This window comes from Zonotrichia leucophrys, chromosome 1 (genome assembly GCF_028769735.1).
Source record: "Zonotrichia leucophrys gambelii isolate GWCS_2022_RI chromosome 1, RI_Zleu_2.0, whole genome shotgun sequence".
NCBI lineage: Eukaryota > Metazoa > Chordata > Aves > Passeriformes > Passerellidae > Zonotrichia > Zonotrichia leucophrys.
The window spans coordinates 75622528-75643418 of NC_088169.1; the positions used below are offsets into that span (position 1 = coordinate 75622528).

A 20891-nucleotide genomic window follows, 5' to 3' on the forward strand; every position below is an offset into this window, starting at 1 on the left:
TGGGGGATGCAAAGCATTATGTGACTGCTAAGTATTATTAAGATGAAGAGAAGGCAGATTAATGAGGAAGGCATCCTGCTCTGAGATGAAAGGGGCTGTATTAGCTTTTCATACCTTTCCCGACAAAACCTTGTCGGGAAATCCTGTTTTTGCGAACATCACAAGCTCCTGATAATTTGTTTGTGTAATGCCATCAGAACCAAAACACCTTCCCTGTTCATCTTTAAATGATTAAGCAGGTTAAAACAAGATGCTGAGGTAGATGGATGGCATAGTACTTCATAAGACAAACAGAACAGGAAGTACTGATTCCCTGGAAAAATAAAGAGGAGAGGCTTGACTTGACTTTATTGATGACACTTAGGATTATCACTGTAGTTTTGAAATTTTTCTTAAATTTATTATTTCTTCAGGTTTTACTTTATTAAGAACAAATTTTAATATTCTTGCTTGCAAATACAATTATTTCAAAAGATTTAAAATTTACCAGCACATAAAAACCAAATCAAGTTAAAAAAAAACCCCAAACATTTCCTTTAAAACTTTGTGACAACCACTCAAAGATATTTTGGACCAAATTGCTTGTGAAAAACACTGTACAGTCAGAAGGCAAAAGGAAAATCATTTGAATTAACTTCTTACCTTCTGATTTATTTTTGGAATTCTACAAATCAAAGCTCTGCTGTAGCTCAGTGCTCAGCCACTTCTCACTAGCTTTACAAAGGTACAGCTGGGCACTGTCTCAATTAGCAGATCAGAACCAGACCCATAGGGCATTCTCTGTTTGACCCTAATATTCTCACTGGCACTATGGAACCTTGCATAGACTGAAAACGTCAGGGAAGACCAGAGATGGGCTGCACTGCACTTTTAAATAACACCCATTCTTCATTGAAAGAAGAATACTTCAGAACATATGAATATGTGCCTAAAATATGTCAATATTTAGAGGTAAAACCACAATATTAAACAGAAGCAAAGCATTTTCCAGATATATCTGCAAATAGAGTTTATTATTCATAAGTTACCCAATATGCAAACATTCTTATTCAGCAGGGAATACACCGCATGGAGATTTTATTCCCAAGTACATTCATGTAGGCAAGAATTTATTGAAAAAAGGATGGAAGTCTCTGAAAGCAGAAAATTGCAGTGTCTAAATTTAATGATGACTCCATTTCAGCTCAGTGGTACTGGGTCTGGAAAAAAGAATCCAAATAATTTTTCTCCATAAAGACCAACATTAATTGAAATGGTGAGTGGAGGTGGAGAGAAGAATATAGTCACTGGTTACAAGGCCAGAAAAGGCTTTTTTCACACAGTCCTACAGTGCCTCAAGATTTTCCAAAGATACTCTTGTGTTGTACCGTTGATTTCCAATATTCTCTTATCCTTAACGCTAAGAATGTATTAAATAATCTCACTCCGAACTGATCTGACTCCAAGGGAAACACTTAAATTCTGTTATCAAGTTGCTCTTAAAATTTGTCTCAGTTTGGCTGAATGGGGTGAGTGTATTATGATTCTGACTGTAAAAAGAGCCTCACTGGAATCACACTGTAGGTCCTTCAGGGAGCCCCTAACTCGGTGCATCTTCTTGCAGTTCTTGGCCACAAAATGGACCCTGGGCTCCCATTCCTCATTTCTTCCCTACAGAGCTGCAGTACCAGATCTGCACTCCTCTCAGTCCTACTTCATGCATGTTAACTCCTCAGCCATAACTGGCTGCTCCTTATTCAGCTGACTCTTTCCAGGCTGCTCCTTTCCACAGCACAGTCTTCCCACACTGCCAGCACAGTCTGTGCTGCTTACAGATGTGTGATCTAGCGCTAAACCCTTACAAGTTTTCAAAACTAGTAAAAGTTTCCTAGAAAAGGTTTTTATATCATCTTCTAGAAGATATCCCTGTGAATATTTAATGGGTGTTGATTTTAAAAAAGAAATTTGATTTTCTTTTCCTGAAAAACATTACGTGTGATCTCTGACCTAAAACTTTTTATTGTTACATTGTAGAAATGAACTTGAAAGTAAGTAATTTGTGGTAATGTCCTACTAATGCTGCCAAGATCTAGATTCTTAAGCAAATACAGGTTTCATTCTAGACCTTACTTTGGGATTTCAGACAGTCATGAGTTGGATTTTTCATACTGCTAACACCCAGGCTCAAACCTTGTACACAGCTATGCAGCCCAAGGACCAAGTCATGAAGTTTATATTTCTCGATTGGACCAGTGCTATACCATTCTCTACAATCCATCTGACAGGCACCCTACCTGCCATAATGCTGGCATGAGCTTTGTATCATTGTTGATATGCTTTTTCAAGAGAAAAATAGTCTTGCTACACAGCATAGCTTCTGATTATTCAGGCTTGATAAAACTCAATATTGTGTACCTCAAATGGCTGCTTCTGGCAGCTGCTGCTATCAGTTCTTAAAAGTGCTGAAATTAGATGGGAAAACAGGCAATAGGAGAAAACAGTTTCTCTCACCCACATTAACACAGCAATGTATTATAGCAGTGGGAAGTTCTTTTTTGCCTTACAAATGGCCAGAAAAAAAATACAGAAGAAATATTAGCAATTTTCTTTGAGCATTAATTGAATTGATCTAGTTCTGATTACCACAATCTGAAAACAGCTTCTCCAAAGTACAGAGGATCTAATTATTCCCAGAAGAAATGTCTTGTAAATCTGAGCTATAGTAAGTATGTGAATGGACTAAATATTCTTGCAGTTCATAACCCTTTAGGTATCTCTCTTCTTACATGGCAGAAAAGCAAACAGAAACATTAGAGGCACAAGCAGAAAGAACAGCTCAAAAAAAGGGCTGTATCAAGCAGAAAAATGTACACCTTGTAGCCCCATGAGCTTTTCTTTGAACTCTAAAGATGTTTGAGGATTTCAGAGCATTGTAAGGGGTCAGAACAAGGACACTAGGGCACCTCACAAGGCTTCAGCAAAGAACAGATTGTTAAAAAAGGGGTTCCAGATTACCTCCTGCTTGACAAAGACAAGACTGTTTTGTAAAGGCAGCATCTAATGCCATGTGGCTGAGGATAAAAGAACAGCAAGAGTCGTTACCACAAGTAGCAAGTCATCAGCTTTCTCAATATGCATGCAAAATCCTTTAATCATTTACCATGCACATGCATCTTGATGGGAATTCTGCCAAAGTATAACTGTTAGATTAACTGCTACAAAATCTTGAAAAATTAGAGCAAATGGTCTGTGCAGGAAGGGTAATGCACAAAAAATATCAATATCTTTTGCATTGGCAGCTGAGCCAAAAAAGCCATGAGAAGAAAACAATAGGAAAGCCATTTGGTCATATCATTTACTTCATTAATATGCTCCCTTTTTGCATGGAGAATTTTCTGAGATGCTCCTACCATGTTACCTGCTAAAAGAAACCCAACCTAAATATCCTGGGCACAATATCAGGTCTGAAAAGAACAGTTTCATGAACTTTTCAGAATTTGATTAGGCAGACAAAATGATCTTTATTTCATGGTTTAATAGCATGCTACTGATATTGTGTCTGTGGTAGAGCTTATGTAAACCAGCATGGCATTTCTGAATTCATTCACACAGAATGTAGTGCAGGAGTGACTACCTTTGCTCACAAACCTCATTTCAAAGCCTGAAGTGTCTGGGATACACACCTCTCCAAGGCCTTAAAGGAAGAGACAACAAGAGTAGCATTTGATAAGTGAACAATGATAATAGATTCCCAAACTCTTTGTTGCAGAATAAGAACTGGCTGAACACTGAGCTGAGATCCCATCAGCATCCACCTCATCACATCTTCTAGCCTGCTACTTCCCATATTTGGAGATTCAGATTTCCTTCCATGTCAACAAGGCCCCAGACTGCTCCTAATGATGATAAAAATGATAAACAAAATTATAAACAAAACAATATTACAGGAGCTTCCCCACTAAGCTTAAAACAAATTATACCAATACTTCAATTAATTACCTTCCAAAGGGACTAGGATCTCACAGAATCTATAAAAGGCCAAGAAGCAATTCTGCTGGGAGCATACTCATCTATGTTCCTGTATGCTAGATTACTCTGATCAACAGCAAAGAGAACATTCCTGAGGCATGTGGAGGGAGAATCTAACCAAGACAGTCTATTTCTAGACATCTGGTCTTGCCTTATAACCACTGAACTAACAATTTTAGGGAGTAATTGGTAGAATTTAGGCGATTAGTATGGATCTAAAGTATTTCACTGCAGAGGTGGCTATTTCTATCTCCTATTTTGACCTTGGAATCATGCCTTGGAGCAGCACCTTGCCTTCCTCCCCTTATGCCATGATGGGCTGTTTTGAACCTGTCCAAGTCTCATTCTCACTTCCAAAAGAGTTAGAAGACGACATAAGGTGTGCTGACTGCTGATTGTCTTGGTAAGCTTGAAACACAGCTAGAGGCCAGTTTAGGTAATCTTTGCTCACAGCTGTAGCTCCTTACAGCCTGCTCTCCCAGGATCCAAAAATATGAGCCAAGTGTTTGCTTCCAGTTTCATAATTAACCTTCAAATAATCTACAGAAAGGATCATTGGCTGAAGAAGAGGCGTCAAATAATTTCACTTGGGGGATTTTGGTAGTTTGCTTTTCCATACAAAAGCAAAGTTTATAATAAATTTAATTCATACCGAGTTTGATGTGTTCTATTCATAACAGTGACTGGTGTGCTTTTATTTCAATCTATATACACCATAGAAGTCTCAATAAATACACAAACTATAAAGAATTTCCTGTGCTGTAGCAAAGTGTCTAGTTAGTTCTGTAAATAGAGGCTTGTGGCAGTGATGAAAATTATTTCAACAGGATTTCCTTAAACAGTGAGAACTTTCAGAACCACCTCTTATTGGTAAACTCATGACTTCAGTTTGGCTACAATTGATGCTTTCCCACCCAGTAATTCATAGGCTGATAGGAAGACAATTCTTTTTTCTTTGCCTCCCCAGAGGCCAAAGTATGGTCACGTGAGTTATTTTAAAAACTTTTTTAAGAAACAATATATGCACACACTCTTTATTTGGGCATTAATTCAGTAGTATGATTGGTGCATGTTTTTCCATTTCTAAAGCTTTGGTTTTCATTCACTTCTGAACTGTAGTCCCAGCCTTTCATAGGCTTCCAATAGGTAATTTTAAATGGCTAAGCTATATATCTGATGGATGCAAAACCAACGTGGTATAATTATTTCTCAAAACACCTTTTTGTGGACAAAGGCAATCAATTTCAAAGGAAAACAAAATATTTCTTCCTTTCTGGGTTTTTATGCCATATATTGAATAAAAAAGTTCAAATTAGTGATTTCTTACAAGTATATATCCATAAAATTGGTAAAAGAAATAAGTTACTTGTATTTTTTTTTCTGAAAAGAGCACAAGTGAAATGAAAATCCTATTCAAAATGAGACAAAAATAGAGTACTGAAACACGTAGCCCAGATTTCATCCTTTTTGCATTGAAAAGAAAAAACCAACTCGTCCAGAAGGAATAGGAAGGGAAGAGAGGATTGGAGGGGCAGACACTTGTGACTTGTGCCATTGTAAAAGAGACTCTGACGTGTCTGATCCACTTATAGCACCACACATTAAAGAATACAAAGAATCCTTCCTGATATGTTGTTTCATCTCAAGAAAGTGGGAGCCAAGCCTTCTGCAGAAAAATCTTACACCAGATCCTGGGCAGCAGAAAGAATCTGGGGCTACATTTGCTCACATCTCAGCTGGAAGCAGCCCTCTGGGCTGGAGGGACTGAGCTGCTGTCACCTCTGATGGCCCAGGGACAGCAGTTTTCCCCCCAGACTTCTGGTTTTGAGCACTTGCCTCCTTCTCTTGGAGAACTCTCCTTGGTTCAGAGAAAGTATTTTCAGTATTTTCTTAGCATGTCCCCCTCATTCTGCCTTGCTTTCTCTTCTGCAAGCTCTGCAGCACAGGCGTGGGTGGGAGCGTGGCCTCTGCCAGCAGCACCGAGGATGAGCACTCCTGACTCCTTGCAAACAGGAATTCAAAGACAGCATCAAGGCCTTGCTCACAGCAGGAGACCTTTCTCACCCAAGAAGAGCACAAACACCTTAGTTATGCACATATGGAATTCCTGCATGGGTTCAGCTTTTCTTCCTCTGCATCACTGAAAAAAATCTACTTTTTTCTAATATCATGCCCAGACAGTAATTGCCATTTGTTGTTGTCATGGTTTGACCCGGAAGGAGTGGGAATTCTGGGAAGCTGTGGTCAAACCAATGAAGGTTTTGGGTTTCATACTGACACCTGGTGTAGCCAGTGGGGTTTGGACACACCTCCGAGAATACACAGGGGTTAAAAGCAGGGCACTGCCCTGGCATTTCCTCTTTGGACCTCGTCGGCCGAGGAGTTCAGACCTCTCTCCCTCGCCCGGCCCGCTGCTGCTGGGCGGGGGAGGGGCCAGCCACGTGGTAGGCCCGGGGCCTGGACAGAAATGGGGTTGAGGGGGCTTCGGGGGGGCTTCGAGGATGGAAGGGTGGAAGGTCCCAGAGAGTCAGCCCTCGAGCAGCCAGCCCCCTTCCCCCCCCCCAGGAGAGCAGCCAGCGAGAAGGGGGAGGAAGACTGCCCGGCCGCAGCGGCAGCGTGTGGGCAGCGTGCGTGGGAGCCGTTCCCGTGGGAGCCGTTCCGGGACCGACAGACAGAGACTGAAAACTTTTAACCCTTCCTTTCATGATTAGAGCCTTGCAAAAATGCTAATCCTCCTCGAAGCTGAATAAGAAGGGAGATAAGAGATGAGATGTGGAGATGATTGGATGGGGAGAGATGATTTGGAGTGGCCTTTTGGCTGGACTTTTTCTTGTAGCCATGGACTCAGTTGTTCCTGTGACACAGACTGCATTTAGGGGGAGGCAGTGCCTCAAAACCAGGAGGGTTCATTTGTGAGGACCCCCGGCCCCAGGGGGTTGGAAATATATGGGGGGGACAGTTGTCCCAAAGGCAGAGACTGTGCCTTTTTGGAGTGAGAGAAGGCATCCTGGAAAGACCACCCTAAAAGCAGCTCTGGCCATGTCTCGGTGGTGAGAGCACTGGGCATGGAAGGAACGTGTCACAAGCGGCAAATGGACTTTCCGGGCGGTGCCGAAGTGACAGGGAAGCACACGAGGGTCTCAGTGTGTCTCCACGAGAAGCCTATGGAACGAGAAGGACTCCTTTTCCTCTTCATGAACTGATGTTTGAGTATACTAAAGTGTCGTGCCGGGCTGGGCAGTTGTTTTGGGAGAATGTATTGGATTGGGAAAGTCAGGTGGTGGGGGAGGAGGAAAATGGTTTTTTGTAAGGTTTTCAATTCTTTTTTTTCTTTTCCTTATAGTCTTTCCCTATTTTTCCTGTAGTTTTAGGTAATAAAGTGTTCTTTATGTTTAAGTTAGAGCCTGTTTTGCTTATTCCTAGTCACATCTCACAGCAGACACCAGGGTGAGGCATTTTCATGGGGGCACTGGCTCTGTGCCAGGCTCAAACCGTGACAGTTGTCCAGACAGATGTAGTCTCTCTAATTCTTAACATTCTCAAATTCTTCTTTCAGCAGTGCCAACATTAAAGATCAAAAGATTAGCTCAAATACGAAGAGTAGCATAAAGGGCAGATGAATACCCAGAGGTACAAGGAGAGGCAGAGGGAAAAAGAAAGGAGGAATATCTTGGTTCATGGCAGCATGGTTGAAGTGTTTGTCTTTAAAGTGTTCAAAATATAATGGTGATCTAATGAAATTTCAGTCTTACCTTTCAAGTCCTCAAATATACCCTGAAGCAGAGTCAACTTTCTTTATTGTAAAGTATCACAATAAATGTTGTATGGTTTTGCTGGATTTTTGGAGGGTTTTTTCCTTTTTTTAAATTTTTTTTTTCTCTTAAATAAACGTTAGTTGTCAGTGTACAAAAAAATTTCAGACAAGGGCTCACAACTATGCTACTGAAATATTTTTTTAGAATTGTGTTCTCCAGAATAACTTTCAAAGGTTGACTTGACCTTCAAAAGACTATGTTATCTGTCCTTTTTCTTGTCATTTGATCAGAGGCTTTGCCTCTGTCTGGACAAGCAGCAATCACATAAATATTCCTTTCCCTTTTTTCTGTGTGTGTCTTTTCTGGGAGGTTCCACCTTAAATTTTTAATTCTTGCCCTGCTAGACAAAAATTGGTGTCTGCATTCTAACTGCTGACACCAGCTTTCACATCCCTTCTGAAATTTATTCAGCTAATCGTGCCTTTTCAGTTAATACACTTACATGGAACTAATAACATAATCAAAACACTGAGAGGTTCCTTGTAATAAAATATACCCTGCCTCACTGTGTTTCTAGTCTGACCTTCACAGTGAGCTTTTTTTTCTTGCTTAAAGTAATTAGTTAGATGGCTCCTACTCCCTCCAGAAATTCCATTGCCTTTTGTGATCTGAGGGGTGTCTGAAATAATTGCTTCAGTGTTTTGTCAGTTTTTCAAATCATTGCCCAGCTGGGCTTTTTCTTTTCTTCATGGACACTAGAGTAAGGACTAATTTCTAACACAGATGAGAGCTTCTAGGTGAGGTGAGCAGGATCCACAGCACTGGTCACCAATAAACTAAAGTCATAAAACCCCAGGATATTTGAACCCCAAAATAGCAAAGGTGCATACAAATAACAAGAACCTGTGGCATGACTAAGAATGAAAAAATAGAACTTTTTCAGTGCAACTTTTCTTCTAGATAAAAGTAAAAAAAAAAGTGTTGGTTAGAAAACCAAATGATGCACATTAATTTATAAGTGGTTTTTTAATGGCCACTCAAGGCCATTACAGGGAAATGAGTCACAGTCCCATTTTCTTCTACAGTCTGGACCTCCAAATGGGACCACACTTTCCATGTAGCACTGTGAGAGAAGACAGTTCCTCACAGCCTCAGAGCCTAGAATGCAGATAGGGATAACCAAACCTTTATTCTGAGGTTCTGTGGCCACAAAATATTTCAAATTATCTATGCTCTTCCATCAAGGATTTTTTTTTTCCCCAAAGGAAAATAGTGATATTTTCTGTGGAAAAATCTATCTAAAACTGTTTACAGCATAAACAGTTTCATCCTATTTTTCTCTGCCTACCTTAGTACTTTTCCCCTTTCTCAAATTCCTCAGGGAAAAAGAGCCTTGAAAATGGAGAAGATGAGCAAGATTCCCTGAGCATATTCTCTTTTTATTTTTTAGAAATATATTAGACCTCAAGGAAATTGTATGTCCACATATAAGTGGACATAAAATATAGTATTTTACATTCTTGTAGAGAAATTTGCAAAATAGTCATTGTCTGAAAGGACGTCCTCTAGAAAATGTGTAAAGCATCAAAATGTGTTATTTTAGAAAATTTTTTCAGGTTGGGCTAAGAGAAACAGTACCCTCAGCTTGCAAAACTTAGAGCCAGAAAAGTACATCTCATTCTTTTCTTTCTTCTTTATAAACCTTTTTATTTTTAGAATAGTTCCTAATGTGTGACCCCATCATCTAATGTTACATAACCTGAAACTATTTCTTTTTTATATTGATCAGCTCCAGCCAAAAACTTGAGCAGTAGGCTCTGCTGTTGGATCCGCAATGTAAATGACCTTTTTTCTTTTCATGTGCTAAATTTCTGATACAGCTGGTGCAAATTCTGTGCAGACTGGAGAGCAGCAATCTGTTCTTACAGAAAAAAAAATGCAGAGAAATTGAGAATATTTTACTTATCATTACATGAAAATGCTACAGTATTAACAACAGCATAAGTTGACACTCACAAAGACTCCAACCCCTTTCAAATTTTCCCTTTACAAAAACATTTTTTGAAAGATGTTTTCCACCACTGAGCCTTTTTTTAAAGGATCTTTAGAACGGAAATCTAAAAGAGAGTTTGATCATGCATTTCAGAGAATATAAGGCTGAAAAAATTCCATATGCTGCATTTTCAAAACGGCAATAAAATCCAGTTCATATTCCATTTTTCATTAAAGATATATAGAAATGAGTAACACTAGAGGGTTATATAAAGGTTGTGCCAGTAAAGCTTTCTTTCTGCCTTTATCACTTATTCTTTGTAGGTCATAAAATTTACAAAAAACCTCAACCCAACTTTCAAAACATGTTATCTCTCAAAATACTTATTAAGTCTTTTAATATCCTTCTTCATTTACAGACATACCTGGTACCCTAGGTCTGCCTACTTACACCTCTGGGAGACAGAGAGAGAAAACCAAAATATAAGATATATGCTTAAAGATTGTGAACATCCATCAAAAAACTTGGGTTATCCAAGTACTATATATGTTTCACTTTGTTACAAGCTTTCATGTGATAATTGTAGCATTGGGAAGCTTTTGAGATGTTTCATTAACCCAAAAACAACTTTAAAATCTCTGATACAGGCAAATGTTGACTGTTGTTATAGTGCTCACAGCATGCAACAATGCTCGTGCTTCACATTTCTGTGGTTAATTTGGACCAGAGTGGCTGAATAAAGCAACCTAAAACTAAAGCTAAGGATAACACTATTGTGAGATCTCTAGAGAGGCCAACATGGCAAAATTTTATGAAAGATAGGATACCTCAAACTATTGCTCTCAAAGGAGATTTCCGTTTGTTTCAGAATTTCCACAACTTAATAAATATGCTTCATGGAGTTTGAGTGATTGTTTTCCTAGCTTTAGCTTTATGCACAGTTTCACTTTTCAGCCTGCCAATCAAGGATCATCACACACAGTACTAACCAACTATTTGTTTTTTAGTGTAGCTACTGGCTGATAGCTCCTTACTGAAAATGCTCCTGCTGTTCCACTTGGCATATAAAGAGAGAAACTTACCCAGTCCCAGGAAAAACTAAGAAATTCACAACATGGGGACTGTATCTCACAGATCTTACAAATAATTTGAGCTCCAAGAAATGAAAAAAAAAAATTAATAAATTCTAAACTTTACAGAAGAAATCCTGAAGACAAGCTGACACTTTCTTTTTTTATAGAGGATGCTGCCTCTGCACTATCTGTAAGTCATCCATTTCTTGTGTTGGACATGACATTTATTTATTTATATTACAGAACAATAAAGTCCAAAAAGTAATTCTGGATTGAGCTAAGCATTCACCTAATTAAAAGGTACTCATGCTTCTCCCTCCACCCCCCAAAACCCCAATTTCAAAATTTAATTTTTAACATTGACAGCTTGGTCAATCTGAAATCCCAGAAGAATTGAAGTAGAACTGAATGAACAAAGTTAGGAGTCAAAATCATCTGTCTTTTAGCACAGGCTTATTCTTCAATAACAAAATTATCTTTCCTCTCTGACACTGGATGTTAGGTGAAGTGGACTCTGCTTTGTTGTCAAGCTCTGATTAATTAGCTTGTGAATTTTGCAATTCCAGAGGCTCAAGCCTGTCTGTGTAATTTGCACATTGTATACATAGTAAATAGAGAGTACACTGAGCTCATTGGCAGGCTCCTGTTATTGTCGTATAAAGCTATCTAAACAGAGATTTTTTTTTTAGTGCAGCATTATTAATTCTTTCCCTATTATTGTGTAACACGAGGAACAGAAGGCTTTTATCTCCTTTCTTGGCTGCAGGCTTTCAGCAAAGTTTAAACATGTACTCTCTTCTGCAAGTACAATCTGGTTCAAAACTAAATGCAAACAAATGCACGTTGAAAAATGTTTTTCAAAAGAAACTTTCTCTAACAACATCCTTCCCCATAACAATCAGTTCCTGATTAGAACTGACCAGTCTTCACTCTTCATTATGGATTTTGGAGTCTTCCTCTGCCTCATGTTTCTCTCTCTGCATATATGCCAAGCTTTCCTTTTCAGACTTACCCTATTACTGCTCTCCTCCCACTAAAACTGTGTAAGGCATGCAGAAGCCCCATGCTCCCAGCCCTTCCCACCAATCCAGGCAGCTCTGGTCCCAGTGTCCCTGTCCCGGTGCCCAGCAGGCTGTCCCCATTACTGCAGAAGCAGCACTATGGGTCAGGGCACCAGCAAGGCTGGAGTTCTTTGGGTGCTCACCCAGCACTGGCCTCCCACATGTGTGCGGATCTGAGGGAAACCTCTCTGTGCTGCTGAGAAAAGGATCAAAGGGATAATCCTGCCAACCCACCAAAACAAAAAGGGAGGAAGATGCAAAAATTATTTAAGGAAATAAAAAGTAGACAATAAAAAAACTTCCTTTTCCATATAATCCCTTTCTGGAGGCTTTACTGTTGAACATCTGGATTCAAAGCTATGTTCCAGGTGGGTTTTTGGTCATTTGATCCTTGTGCATCTCACCCAGCATTTTGCTCGTTGGAGGCCCTTGCGTTTGTCTGATGGGTAAATAAAGTGGCATTAGCATGGACCTGAAATAACTGCAGATACCACCAGTACATGTGAGAAATCACATTAAACTAATTTTAACCTGTGATCCTGCCCTTTCTCAATGGAAGTTCTCTCACTGTTTAATGAGGTGTGTGTCAAGAGGAACCTGCAACAAACCACTTATCTGATTAACCAGGCAAAAGGTATGGGAATTAAATACCAACAGACATTTCTTCTCATGCCTCAAGCTTAAACATCCTACTCCCTACCCTGAAATATACACTTTAATTCTGTATTTGGTGAGAACAGATGACAGCCTCTGCTGTAAGACTGAGAATCTTGTAAGTAGCATAATGCTTTCAAATAGCCAGGAAGCTGCCTTCTGTTCTGTACTGGTGAGTAGAGGACTCAGTGGGCTGACATACATTTCACAGCTCTGCATATTAGAACTCCAGATTTCAATTATCTCTTCAGGTACACATGAATGAGAAAAGAGGGCAAAATTGTAGTGAAAAGCTCTTGCAGGCATAATTTGTGCTTCTTAATGTGCTTGGTTATGAAAGAGGAGTACAAATGACCTACACAACACTATTTAACAAATAAGAGACTAAAATGTTGGTGTGATGATTAGCCTTTGGTTTTCTAGCAAAGAAAAGTCTCCATTACTGTATTCTTGTATATTTTTTCCTTAACACTTTCAGACTGTACTGGAGATTCAGATCAACAATCATAAACATGTGCTAGCCCTCTGTCAGGGATGACTACCAGATTTCACCTCGATGACCATCAAAATCAAAGCACAACAGCTCGTGAAAGAAAAGTGAGTACAGAAGGAGACCCAAAGAATTTTCAGCATTACTTCCTTTAAAGTACTAATACTCTGAGCCATAGATATTTTGTAATCACTGATCAAAGTTTGTCAAACTTCACCTTTGAGATCAAGGGTATGGATTTTCAAATTTTCATTTTGAGTGTAAGAGAGCTTACTCTCAAAAAGTCTCATAGTTGAGATGTACAACTACGTGTGTGTTTCAAAGGGAGGAAAAAGTTTGAATGTATCTTTTGAAAATTATCAGCTTGCCTAATGGTGAGATTAGATTTCCTATTGTTTCCATGTGATTGCTGGCATATCATAATACAAGAATTCTAGACTAATTTTCTGTGCTTTGTTGTTTGTAAAAAAATTTTTAAAAAATGATTAAAATTTTATTTCTTTTTTCTCTTTGTTTCTACTTCATCCTATGCATACTTTGAACTGAAATCCTTAAAGAGACAACTGTTGGACAACTGTTTCCTCTTACAATGTAGAATGCCAGAGCAAATAAGCAAATCAAATGAGGAGAAAAAGTAATATAAAGCCCTACTGTTCAAAAATTTTGGCATACCCCACTGTTTTCCATCAGCTGGACATAAATTTTTTAGTGCTATACATCTTAATTTTTCATGTGAAAAACAGTTACATATCTGGCTCCCCATCCTCTAGCAAGCGCACTGAGAGCAGCCTGAGTCCCTCTGGATGCCCATGGTGCAGGCATGCACATCTGAACGGAAATCATGGATATTTTACTGCCAATAGAAATTGAGTTAGTGCTGTCGGTGGAGTATAAATGCAATTCATTGTCTGCTGAGGCAGTCAATAAAGTTTGTTTGATTAGACCTTCACTATAAAGCAGGACAGGACTACTTCAGATACAGACCCCCAGTGAACAGCTTCAGCTACCTAAGTATAGATGTCTCATGTCATGTTAGGTGCTGCGGTACATCTCCTGGTGCCTCCCATAGTCATTTCAGAGAGGGGCAGATCTATTGGAACTCTTGGCTCAAACATACCATCACAATTTAGAATTTCATGACATTGTACAACAGCTTAAACAGACCTAGATGACTCTGGACCCTAGATGAAGGCAGATGAATCCCAACTGTCAGGACAGGAGAGCAAGTGAAAATATGAATGGCTTCTTCAGCTTACCTCCAAGCCATGAAACAGAGTTTACATGTGTCACACAATGGCAGTCAGACCTGATCCTGTGTCATACTACTGGCCTTTGGGAATTTTCCTACAAAATGTAAAAGAAACCTTTTTCTTTTCCATTGGGGGCTCTAGTCGTAGCTGTTGTTATTGTATTTTGATACTGTCTAATCAAAAAGCCAAGTATTAGATCAGCAGAAAGCACAGGAGCAGAATCTGACTTTCAAAAATCTGATCTGAAACCCAGACTCTGGGCCACATGGATTCTGTTCCTACTTCTTCCTACTAGTTTCCTATTCTTACTCTTTTCCTGAACACCACTGCAGCGAAAGAGCAACAGAGAATTAGACCCATTCTTCTATTTTTTCTGATTTCTTTCCGACTTTCTTTCCTGACCCTAGCTGAGCACACTTCTTGTTTCCAGGCTGGGACACATTTTTTGTGAAGTCATCCAGGTCTCCCTCTCCCCTGAGCCCTCCCTGTCTGCCTGCTGCTGTGTTTGCCTGTAAAACACATTCTCCCCTGATGACTCTCAGCAGGATAACTGCTGGCATAGATTTTCACATTTTCTCTATTGGATAATTACATGAAAGGACTCCACATGACTAACATTTCCTGTCTGTAAAGATTCTCATTTTCCTGGGGTGCTGAAGCTAAAGCTGGACTTCCATCCATGATCCCACAGAAGGAATGCCAGGGTTTTTTCCAGTCCCCGCCCTTGTGTGCTCCAGGCTTCCCTTGCTGCATAAAGGTTCTAGATCATTCCATGGCACACTAGCTGAAGGCAACCTCAGACAGGCTCTGCTTCATTTCTACAAGAAACATAGTTCCTTGAATGAAATTGAAAAATTCACGCCAGAATCGGAAACATTAATTGGGAGTCCCTAGAAGCATGTACAGGGGAGCTACATACCTCCCTCACTCCCAATTTAGATGTCACTCACTGTCATAACTGATCTCATTGCTGCAGTTATGCACAGAGTGAGGATATCCTTGGAATCACGGTGATAAAATATGGAAAACATTGATGGACTGATACAAAAATATCTTAATTGGTGTCATATTCCTAGATTTACATTTACCTGTGCCCTCTAATCTGCACAATCACTGTCATGTACCGAAGGTTCATGGAAAGGAGGGATGAATGTTGTGATAGGGTTTCTCTGAAGAATTTCCAATCTCGGAAAGGAAGCTGAAGCATTTAGATACTAAATTGGGAGGAGCTGTTGACTCCCTTGAAGTCTGAGAGGCCCTGAAGAAAAACCTTGACAAATTAGGGAGCTGGGCAATCAACCACAATAAGTTCCACAAAGACAAGAGCCAGATTCTGCTCCTGGGACAGGGCAACCATGGTTGTGTGTGGAGACTGGGGAATGAGATGCTGCAGAGCAGTGCTACAGTGAGGGACCTGGGGGTCCTGGTCTGTGACAAGCTGGACATGAGCCAGCAGTGCCCTGGCAGCCAGGAGGGCCAACCCTGTCCTGGGGGCATCAGGCACAGCATGGCCAGCTGGGCAAGGGAGGGGATTGTCCTGCTCTGCTCTGCTCTGGGGCAGCCTCACCTCCAGGGCTGGGGGCAGTTCTGGGTGCCATGATGTAAGAAAGATATAAAACTATTAGAGGAGAGCCAGGAAGATGGAAAAAGGCCATGAGGAGAGGCCACATGAGGAGTAGCTGAGATCACTTGGTCTGTTCAGCCTGGAGAGGAGGAGGCAGGGGAGACCTCAATTTGTCACAACAGGATACACACAAAATCCAAGTTGTGTTCTGTGTGGCATAATCATGTCAAAAGGTCACTGGACTGATAAGTTTTTAAGATTTTCCTGCTAAATAATCCTCTCTTAAGTTGTCCTTAATAGAAGAGATTTACACTTCATGTATGGAATGTTGACAATAAAAAGGCGGTCAGATAGAGAAAGTGTCAGGAATATGCTGATATTTTTATAACATACATCAAATAAATCAATCCACTTACCCTTCTCTTGAGATACCTTGGATAACTACCTTCAACATGTCAGTGGTTTAAAAGAAATTGTGTGACCTTGAGATATAGTAATCCAAGCATTCCACAATTTCATTCCACCTTCTCTCCCCCTGCTTTGTGCAGCTCTGTGTTTGGCCATGCCTGGCTGTCAGGTCAGGGCAGAGCAGAAGGCCTGACATTCCAAAGGCTGACACACTTGGCTTGGGCTTCTCTACTTCAGTGTTTCTGTACGTGTTATATAGGCCTGTCACTAAAAAACAAATATACTGGATGTCACGGCAATAATAACTCTGATCCAATGTGACATTAGGCATATTCAGAATCATGATATGGTGTCTGCTCTGACCACATTGCTCAGTGTCATATGAGTCTTTCACTCTTTACCTACTGAAGTACTAAATATTGATCAAGAAGCGTCCCTGTTAGCTCCAAAGGCTCCACAGCTTCTGAATAAGGATACACTAGGATCTCTGCACTCTCTAATCTATTAGGCAAACTGAGAACATCAACACCAGCCTCTCAGTCTTATGAAAATTTCAATTACAGATCTTTTTGTTATGAGGGGTATTTTTAGGTGATTTTTTTTTAATCTTCTCCAGCTACACTTTTCTTCACCCACCTTAAGTTAATTTCTGTATATATATATTCATGGCAAAACAAATTTCAATTTCATGCATCTAGATTTGCTTCTGTAACTGTTTATTTGATAACTGCTGACATGCTTATCCAATCAGAGAACAAATATAATTTCTTTTCAGTCTATGAAATTAAATGGTGGGGCCTAAATACACAAAATTAACTACTTTCAGATCCTTCGTCCTATTATCTTTTGAATCAGGTATATTAAAGTGAAAAATTCATGCAGTGAAAAAAGATGTCCAGAGATGATGTGAAGTAAAAAAAATGACTGTAGGCTAACATAATACAAAGTGAGTGTAAATGACCTGGTACTTTTTCATAACTGCTGCTGCTATTCACAGACACCACAGAATTACTGTGATTCTGTACAGATAAGGCTGAACTACCTAGCAACCCATCATGGATGTTTCAGTCAATACAGATTACAGTACAGATGCACTGCAAAAGAAGTCCTTTATATATCAGCTGTTTAGGGACTTGAAAAACACACCAAATATTCATGTCAATCTAAGAAAATACTCTAAAGGATTATAATAACATCATGCCTCTTTGCTTAATGTTTTTGACAATGTGTTAAAAGTGTGGCTAATTAGATACAGAATAATCTAATCTATAAAATTTTTAGCTCTGCATTGGAAAACAGTCTTCTAATTTAGACTGAAGACACTGTTTGCAGAGAAAATTGAAAAGAGATGCAGTAAAGCACATTGAATAAACATCCGTTTCTTAGAAACTTTAAAAAAAGATTTTTAGATGGTTACAATTAATCTCTTGCTTTACAGACTAGTAATATTACTAGTAATGACTACCTGTTTTCACAGAAGTAAATTCACTTTTTCTTTATTGAAGTTCCCACACTTTAAAAGACATCCTTCTGATTGGCATTCTTGGAAGAAGGTTTGTTCAACACTTTGGATTTTATAAATGCACATGTAGATTATCCTGCACTGTTACATATTTTACAAGTACCTCTGGATCCATAATCCCAAGGTGTACTGGACACAAAAATCTAAGGGAAGTACCGGAATTTCATATACAGTCATTGGGGAAAGCCAGAAACCAACAGGACTTCCAATGTCAGCTTTGTATGTACTAACAAGAAATGAGAGAAAATATTTTTTTTTCTCTACATCTTTCAATGCGTATGAGAAGAAAATTATAGCCTGAGAACCTTTCCTGAATTTCCACATCCTTTCCCCTTCATCTCTCTCACAGCCTACTAGCCACACAGGTAGCAGGAGCAAGCAATTTAATGCCTCAGATCAAGCCTGTAGCTCCTCATCAACACTTTGGTAGAAGAGCTGAAGGCAAAGCCTGACCCATCCATTTTCCATTCAAAAGTGGAGCCAGAGACCAGAGAGGAAGGAGCCTGATTTTGCAACTTTGCAAAGATGACACCACCTTCCTACAAAGGAACCCTCTCTACTGCTGTAATACTTTAGAGTGTAAAGTTCTGATCCCATTAGTCTAAGAAATGCTGCTGTCTCTTGTCCTCAAACAGCAGCTTCAACATTCCTTCTGCCTTCAAGGAGACTTGTAAGGTCACTCACTGCCATGTCAGATGCTAGGGAAAAACACAGGGAGTGGCAGGAAAGGAGGCAAATTGAGGGACATCATTTGTAATGTAAGATTTTTCCACAGGGAAGGCAACTACATCTACCCTGATTACCACGATGAAGCAGATAAAGCTGGAAATGGTGCAAAAGAAACACAAAATCTGAGTGGTTTTGCACATTTACAGGGCTGGAAGCTAATTTTCTCAATAAATAAAGGGCTGCAAGAATTTCCAAGGAATTATGACCCAGTCTGTCACAGAGGTGCTCAAGAAACCACTTATCTTTTCCAAGAAACTGAAATTATTCTTTGGGCTATTGGAAGTTGAACCATTATTCTTTTCCAAAATATTTTCCTTCAACTCTCCAAATTCTGCAGTGTGCTTTTGTGAGTGCTCAAGTCTGGATGGCAGTTGTGATTCGTGGTGGCCTTGAAATCTGTGAGGTTCAGCTCTCTATCATCAGTTTCATAGATGAGTAGATACTGTTTTCAGCCTTACCTGTATTTGGTCACTTGCATTTTTACTTGTTATGGCACTTCTAATATAGCATTCTTCTTTGCAGCAGCTGTTCCTCAGCTCATTTCAAACATTTCCAATACAGTGCTGCTATGAATGACTAAGCTGAAATGGTTACAACTCTTTGTATGAGGCTCTTTAACTGGAACCAATGGGAATTTGGTACTTTCAGCAAAACTTGACCTGACCATATTAGTAAAGAAAGATATTTCACAACCTGGTGTCATGAGCAGGGAGTCAGAAGGTAGTCTGACTTATGCTTGGTTGGTTTTGGCACACAACTCTCTGTCATGGTCTTCTGTCAATAAAAAGGACACCAATCACTGTCTCCAGAGAAAACCAATATTGCAGTGTGAGATATTCAAGGCCCTACCTGAGACCTACAAAAGCAGCTGGAGTATGTTGCTAGGAAAAACTTCCTTATAAGAAAAAAGGAGTTGTCATTAATTCTTTCCTAATGTCCAAGTCAATTCAGAGATTATATAGACATAAGGAACACCTAGTCAAGAGTATTAGCTGTGTTTATTTGGATCAATCTAACAAAAGTGTCAGAAAGAGAATTTAGAGTGTTATTTGTTATCTGAAATCAATTAAGGGCTGTAGAGATAATATCTTTCATTAAACACGTATAATCTTTAAAGGGTAAAGATATTTGATTTTGGGCACCTGAGATGTTCTCACATTCCAAAAAAAAAAAAATATACAGAATAAGACTTCACAGCTATGGAGTGGAACATCTGCTCTAATTCAAAGCAGGTATGTCAATCAATCAGGTAGGGCATCTGAGGGAAATAAAAATTGATACTTGCTCAGCAAATTACAGGAAGGTGAGAAGTGATTATGGCCACTCCCATAAAAAGCTGCTGATAGAAGTCTTCTATGCTCTTTAAAGGAGCATTCAAATAAAGAAAAACAAAGTTCTTGTGCCATACAAGCATGTTTCTCAAACATAATAGCAAAGTAAGTTTTTCTGCACTGACCAGTGATGTTTGCAGCCCTAAAGAAGAGGAATTCAAATATTCTCATCACTCTCAGACAGAACTTCATATTTCACGTATAAAATCTGAGAACCCATATTTTCTAAGTTATAGAGTAGGACCTACAAACAGGGCAGCAATTTGTGAATTTAGGATTGGAAGCTAGAACCACTTTTGTCCATTTTTCTTGATACGATCATATTGGAAATTAAAAAAAATCATTGAGATGTCAAATTACATCTTTATTAACTAATATTAATTAGCCCAAGAATCTGCTTCACAATTAGTATGCTAATTTCACACAAACTGCTAAAATTACTTTTTTAAAAGCTGTGCAAAAAGATTGGATTTTAATTTGCTTATCTGTAAAAGGGCTCACATTTTTCCTTTCTTACTGGCTTGCTTACTGTTGGAATGCCACTGTTTTGTAAACATTCATCTCTATAACCTGCTATTACCACCCTCTCTTTCATTATCATCTCATAGCACAAGATCTTCTAACTCCCAAACATACCAATAAAGAGTCCTTCCCCTTAGTGCAATTCAACAATAAAAGTTACTGCAATAAGAGGATGTTTCCCAAGCAAATGATTGTAAGAGTCTGGATCAGGTAAGTAAATCTAATTACTACACCAGAATATCAGCACAAAGCAAAAGCACATTTCTATATCAGGGAACCAGATCTGAAGAAGACAGAGCAATGTTACATGTGCATAGCTCCAGTCTGTGCCAAAACTGTAGGAAACTACCAAATAAGTAAGGAGGAAAAGACTTTACTGAAAAGCATTATGAAGGTGACAGATTTTTATGATTTTACTAACATATACTCTTGCACATCCAAAGACAGCTCCTACCTTCAAAGTAATCTCAAAATCTATTGAGCATTCTTCCCTTGCCCTCTTTTGAGAAGCCTAACTTCTTTTCTGCCTGG

General features: G+C 39.3%; 1 long non-coding RNA gene across 1 annotated transcript in view; it reads right to left on the reverse strand.

Moving 5' to 3' along the window:
• Positions 1 to 3765: 3765 nt before the first annotated feature.
• The window catches only part of LOC135457541 (uncharacterized), a 50226-nt gene continuing 33100 nt past the window's right edge, over positions 3766 to 20891 (reverse strand). The window contains exon 3 of the long non-coding RNA XR_010442747.1: positions 3766 to 3875. This is a non-coding gene — a long non-coding RNA (uncharacterized LOC135457541). The remainder of the gene's footprint in view (positions 3876 to 20891) is intronic.